At 46.9% G+C, this 6000-nt stretch overlaps 1 non-coding gene and 1 pseudogene across 1 annotated transcript; one reads left to right on the forward strand and one right to left on the reverse strand.

The window, feature by feature from the left end:
• LOC102436407 overlaps positions 1-5801 on the reverse strand; it is an 84077-nt pseudogene extending 78276 nt beyond the window's left edge.
• LOC111823057 lies at positions 78-214 on the forward strand. Its single transcript, XR_002826046.1, has one exon. It is a non-coding gene; the product is annotated as a small nucleolar RNA SNORA42/SNORA80 family (small nucleolar RNA).
• Positions 5802-6000: the final 199 nt, after the last annotated feature.

Here is a 6000-nt window from a genome sequence, read left to right on the forward strand (position 1 = left end):
TAGAGGAAGATGCAAACAAGTGGAAGCAAATACCATGTTCATGGGTTGGAAGAATTAACATCATTAAAATGTCTAGAGCATGGTAATGGATTTATGGTGGGCCCTTCTCCGTGGGCTTCTCATAGTGTACCCATGCCAGAGTAAATTGCTGCCTCGAACCATTGCCCAGCCTCCTTGCCTGTGGGCTGTCAGCACTGAAGAGGGTTGTACAGTAAAAAAAAAAAAATGTCTATACTACTCAAAGCAATCTACGGATTGAATGCAATCCCTATTAAAATACCAATGACATATTTTACAGAGCTAAAGCATGGAGGGACCTGGAGATTATTATGCTAAGTGAAATAAGCCAGTCAGGGAAAGACAAGTATCACATGATCTCAGTCATACGTGGAATCTAATGAACCAAGTAAACAGATGATCAAAAATAGACCAAGAATTATAAAAGCATGAACAGACTGTTGAACCTCAGAAGGAAGGCAGGGGAGGGTGGGTGGGAAGAGATGGACCAATGAACTTGTATGTATATATGCATAACCTGTGGACACAGACAATAGTGTGGTAAAGGACTGTGATGGGGCCTGGGGCTAGAAGAGGTCAATGTGGGAAAAGGAAACATATAATACTTTCAATAATAAAGATTTAATTTAAAAAAACACACACCAAAGTGGACAAACAGAAAGCCAAGAGACAGGAAAAAAATGCTCAAAGTCACTAATCAACAGAGAGATGCAAATTAAAAGAACAATGAGGTATCACCTCACACCTGTCAGAATGGCTATCATGTACAAATCAACAAAGGACAAATGCAGCCTCATTGGGCACTGCAGCTGCTTCCCCTCCCTAGACATTCCACAAGGAAGAAAGGATATTGCCAGCAGCACCAGGGGTGACCAGAGGTTACTGCTCTCCCCATGCTTCCTCCAGATCGCCTGCCCCGCTCCAGATGAATTGTGCGCACTGCACATGGAAGTTGATGTGAGTAGATAGCACATAGGCAATTAATTTCAAAAGATTTTGGACCAATCGTTTCCCTCATTGGCCTGTTGGTTTGTTCCTCTCTAAGTATTTCCTCAACAACCTCACAAAAGGAGCAGATACTAATAGGAATAGTCCATTAAGGTTAATTAAAGCCATTAAAATTAATTTTGTTTGGAGATTTATTGGGAAATTTGAGACTCCCATTGAGACCATTGATGCATACCAGGGAGTCACCCAGCGGAGCCCATGAAACGACTGCTGCTGGGGGCTGTGACGCAGTGGCTGTCCCCCGACCCCCGCCCTGCAGGCATGGCACCAGCTCTGAGGGGCTCTAGCACTCTCACTGCTCAGCTCATCATCACAGCTGCACCTCCAACCCCTTCAGGTTGTGAGAGGAGAATAAGAGGGTGTGAACTGTGAAGGCCAAACTGGGAGACACTTTCACAAGAAGACGGACCCAGCCGTCATTTTTATGATGTGGTTTGTGAACCATTAAAGTCCCCCCTTAAAATATATCTTCAGGGCATGCCCAGTGCTGGGGAGCCTGCGGGGAGCAGAGCCCTTAGATGTGAGCATTCTGTGAGTTTCAGGGTCTCCTGAGGGTGCACCTCCCCTGGAGGGTGAGCCCCAGGCCTCAGGGAGGCCTCAGACCATTGTTTGAACTTACAGCTCTCACAATGTGTGAAGGCAGGAAAACTGGCATCCCGTCTTAGGTGTTACAGGGTGACACGCAAAACTAAATGGTGGCAGGAGAGTGCGCTGAATCCCTGGGCCTCTGTGATCTTGGGAGTCCCCGCACAGGGGCCGAGGGAGGCAGAAGGAGGACCTGAGGAAGTGTGAGGGGCTCGGCTGTTATTGCTGAAGGAAGAGGCTGAACGTGGAGCCAGTGGTTCTCCCGAGCCCCTGGGCAGACACGTGCCTGCCACATCCAGTGCCACGGCTGTGTCCCCACCGAAAGAACTGCAAGTCCATCAGCATGCGCAAAAAAACCCCATATATATATGTTTTTTTTGAAGTACAAAAAAAAAGAAAAATAATTGTAATTGTGAGGCGAAGGGTGTTAACTAGATGTATTGTAATCATTGTGCAATATATACATGTATCAAACCATCATGCTGTATACCTAAAACTAATACAATGTTACATGTAAATTATATCTCAATAAAAAAAATTAATTAAAAAAAAGAACTGCAAGTCCATCAGTGTGCGCTGCTGTCAGCCCATGTGTGTGGTCCTTCATTACAAGAGGATGGAAACTGACCCCCAGGGGGATGGGTCATAGGCTCTATGGCTAATGAGCGAACAAGTGGAGAGTAAGTGGCAGAGAGGGTGAGGCCAGCACTTCAGAAAGTGAGGTGCACTCAGGAATACATGGGGGGGGGCACTGAGCAGTGCAGGGACATGGGAGCTGGGCAGGCAGACAGCAGTGCTGCATGAGAGAGGAGGTGGTGGCAGAGGGCAGCAGGGGCAGTAAAACCCCCGTGGACTCAGCCAACAGCAGACCTGGGTCTCACAGCTCCTGTGGTCAGAGTGGGGCAGCTTAGCAGACCCTCTGCTCCAGATCTCACATGCTATGCAAGGCTGCAGTGAGCCGGGAGCCTTCTGGCCCACGCTCATTGGGATGCTGGCAGAACCCATCCTGGGGACTGTCTGACTAGAGGCCCAGGGATCTCAATACCATGGTTGTGGACAGAGACCCCCTAAGGTCCTAGAGGCCACCCCGGCTCCTTGCCATGGCTTCTCCAGTCCCCAAGGGTGTCTCTGCCGGAGTCCATTCATTGTCTTCACTAGCTAAGTTTAAACAGAGACCCCCAAAAGCTAGTAACCTTTGAAGTCCTAGCAAAGGTCAGAACTGCACCACCCAGTTAATCTAGGAACCACCCAGTTAATTTAGGTGATAATAGCTGAAGCATCCCCACCTTAGTTTCCTTAATTCCCATTTATTATTATGTAAATCCTTGCTGATGGGCTAGTCTGCCTGTTAATGGGGTCACCTGCCTAAGGGCTATGCTATGAGTGCATCCCAGATCAATAAAAGCTTGGTGAGACCTAAGCACAGAGAGGAAGTCCTTCGGGACTTGCCCGCCTGGTCCCCCAATATTGCAAAATTATCTTGTGTCTTTTTCTTTCACTTGTGTGCGGCTCCTCTTTCAGATACCGAACCCTACTCCACGCAGAACGTGGAGGGAGTGTTAATCGACATCTGGCGCCCGACGGGTAATCTGGAAGTGCAGGTCTCGCTGGAGCGAGAAAAGGAAGTTTTCACCGAAAAGGTGTGGAAAACTCACCGAAAAAAGGTGAGGGGGATTCTACCGCACGCAATGCCCAGGATCAACTACAGAAGCCCGGGTCTGTAAGTACCTGGGAACGTTTTCTTAACCAGGCTAACAAACGGGGCAGGATTTGGCTTTAAAAAAGTAGATTCGGCTTTAAAAAGGTATATTTGGCTTTTAAAAACTAAGAAACTTTATTATAGGCTTTTGATTTGCATGTTTAAAGTGTTAAAATTTTAGAAGATAACCTTTTACAGTTTTTGCATGTTATTATAGAACATAACCTTTGTTTTTCTTGAAAAAGGTACTCTTTTAGATCAGGCTGAAAAAGAATAGTGCCATGGTCATCTTAATGTGTTTTCTTGTCCAAATTAAAATCTTAATTTGTAGTTGGAATCTATCTGTAATAAGAAATGAAACCCCGCTGCCAAATCTCTCTCTGGCTCGGAGAGATTCAAAGGTGGCAGGAGAGGGCAGAGCTGTAAGCTCTCCTACAATGAGATTACTTAATGTTTTATTTAAAAATTACCGGAGAACATCTTATGACAACCAAACTTTGGCTAAGATAACCTTGGCTGCTAGCCATTGCTTCAGAAAGCGAAATAGAAAAAAAATTTGAAATGTCTTTTTCTATTAAGCATGCCTTTGGGGAAAATACGCCATCTAAGTCATTTGCTAAAACTTTCCCCAAGCAGGATGTGATGGAAAGGAAAAGGGAGCACATGACGATCCTATATGGACGCCTCCTCCCCAGTATTCACATTTAAAATTACGAGAAGGAATTAAAAAGTTTTACAAAATTTAAAAAATGCGTCTGGGATTTCTGTTCACGTGTAAAGAGAAAACCTGGCTTGAAACTAATGCGCGCACTGTCCGATTTTGGACATTTAGATAGAGTTTTAAGCTAAAAGTCTCTTTACAAATGTACAAAATAAACCCCAAGACTGATTATTTCCTAAGGAAAATGGCGAATTTGACCCAAGGTAGAAATTCTAGCAACAAGATTGGTGTTTTTTCCATAATAATGTTAATGAAGCCTGTTCCAAGGCTAACTTTAAGACCTCTAAAAGGAAAATCAGTAAAATTGTCTCTGTTACAAAAATTAAAATAATTGAATTTGAATCTCAAATTATTAAAATCTCTAATTATAAAAATCTAAGTAGCCCGGTAAAAAACCGGCCCTTTGTTAATTGAAAAGGCTGGCCAAAACATTTTTAATGAGAAAAGGGGCTAGATGCTTCCAGCCTGTAGCAAATTCTTAAAGAATGTGGTCAATTTACATTTGTTCTTCCAGGGAAAACAGCCCCCCCCTTCCTCCCCCAGGCCAATTTTGAAACTTCCCCTGGCAAACAAGGGGCAGGAAACAATGTACCTACAAGCTTGTTTTTTGACCTTCCCCAGAGGAAAAAATTATGGTCGTTTTAAAATCAAAGGCTGGGCCAGGCCTGCCTTGCCAGCCTCAAGTGTGGTTTTCCAAATCTGCTGTGAAATTTAAGACCTTGGAGTTTATACCTAGGTATCTTGAAGCGACATAATACTGAATTAAATAAGATCTAAGTGTGCTTCATACAAAATCTAAAGGACAGAATTAAATCTGTTGGTTGATTATGTCTTGCATTTTTGCAATTTATTCTTAAAAATGTTACTGATTGAGAAATGCTGAATATTTGACTTGCCAGCTAAAAGTCTTAAGATTCGGATTGAATTGGGAAAAAATTGTATAATTATGATAGCTAAATGCCTAAAAAAGTAAAAATTTATCTTTAAGAAAATTTTTGTTTTTTCTGAAAAAATTAGAATTCAAAATATGTTGCTTGTTGGTCTGATTAAAAAAGAGGATTAATTTTATGATCTCAACCGACCTCACACCCAGGCTCCGGCCCAGTCTCCTCCTCTCCCACCTCTCAGCTCCTCTCCTGCTTATGTCCTGGGCAGACATCAGGGGAGCCTGCGTCCTGGGGAGGAGGGGGTGGCCCAATGCTGCAAAAGGGCCCAGGTGACCCTTTTAGCCAATGAGCTGGGCCCAGGGCCTGGAGCACCCTGGGGGATGGGAAGAGCTTCCCCTCGAAGCTCATGTAACAAGAAGCCACCCCATGCTACCCCCGCAGCCCCCTGACCGGACGGGCAGTTGCCTCTGCCCCTCCCTGGGGGCACTGAGCACCAAGCCCGGCCCCACCAGCTAGTGCTCCTGCCCCACCCTAGCTCACCCGAGTGGAGGAGCCATCGGGGTCAAAGCCAGGGTCCGGGTCCCCTCTGCACGTAATGGGACATGGCTGGGGTGGGGATGGCGTCCAACCAGTCCCCGGGGCCCGCCCACGCACCCACGAGGCCTCGGGGCGCCCGGATGCCGTCTGGTATCTGCCATGGGGCCTGGCGCGGTTGGAGGCGCGTGCGCGGAGGAGCCTGGCTCACCTGACGCCCATCTTGCAGTCCATCACGCAAGGCGAGTCGAAGTCGGCCAGCAGGTCGTCCATCTGGTTGTAGCGCTCGCCGTCCTTCACCACGTCCCCGTGATAGGCCGGCACGTAGGGTCTCAGCACGTCGGGCCATCAGCCGGTCCAGGCAGCGCTGCTCCGACTCACAGTGCTTCTTTCAGGATCCGGGCATTGGCAGCCGCCTTGAAACTCCCTGCAGAGCGAGGGCTTCAGCGCAGGCCTCCCCCCTAGCCCCGCAACCCGGGCCTGTGCCCCTCGGGCTTGCTAAGCGCAGGCTGAAGTCTCCATTGGGACCGAGCCCTTGAAAGAATGGG

This window comes from Myotis lucifugus, unplaced genomic scaffold (genome assembly GCF_000147115.1).
Source record: "Myotis lucifugus unplaced genomic scaffold, Myoluc2.0 scaffold_4, whole genome shotgun sequence".
Lineage (NCBI taxonomy): Eukaryota > Metazoa > Chordata > Mammalia > Chiroptera > Vespertilionidae > Myotis > Myotis lucifugus.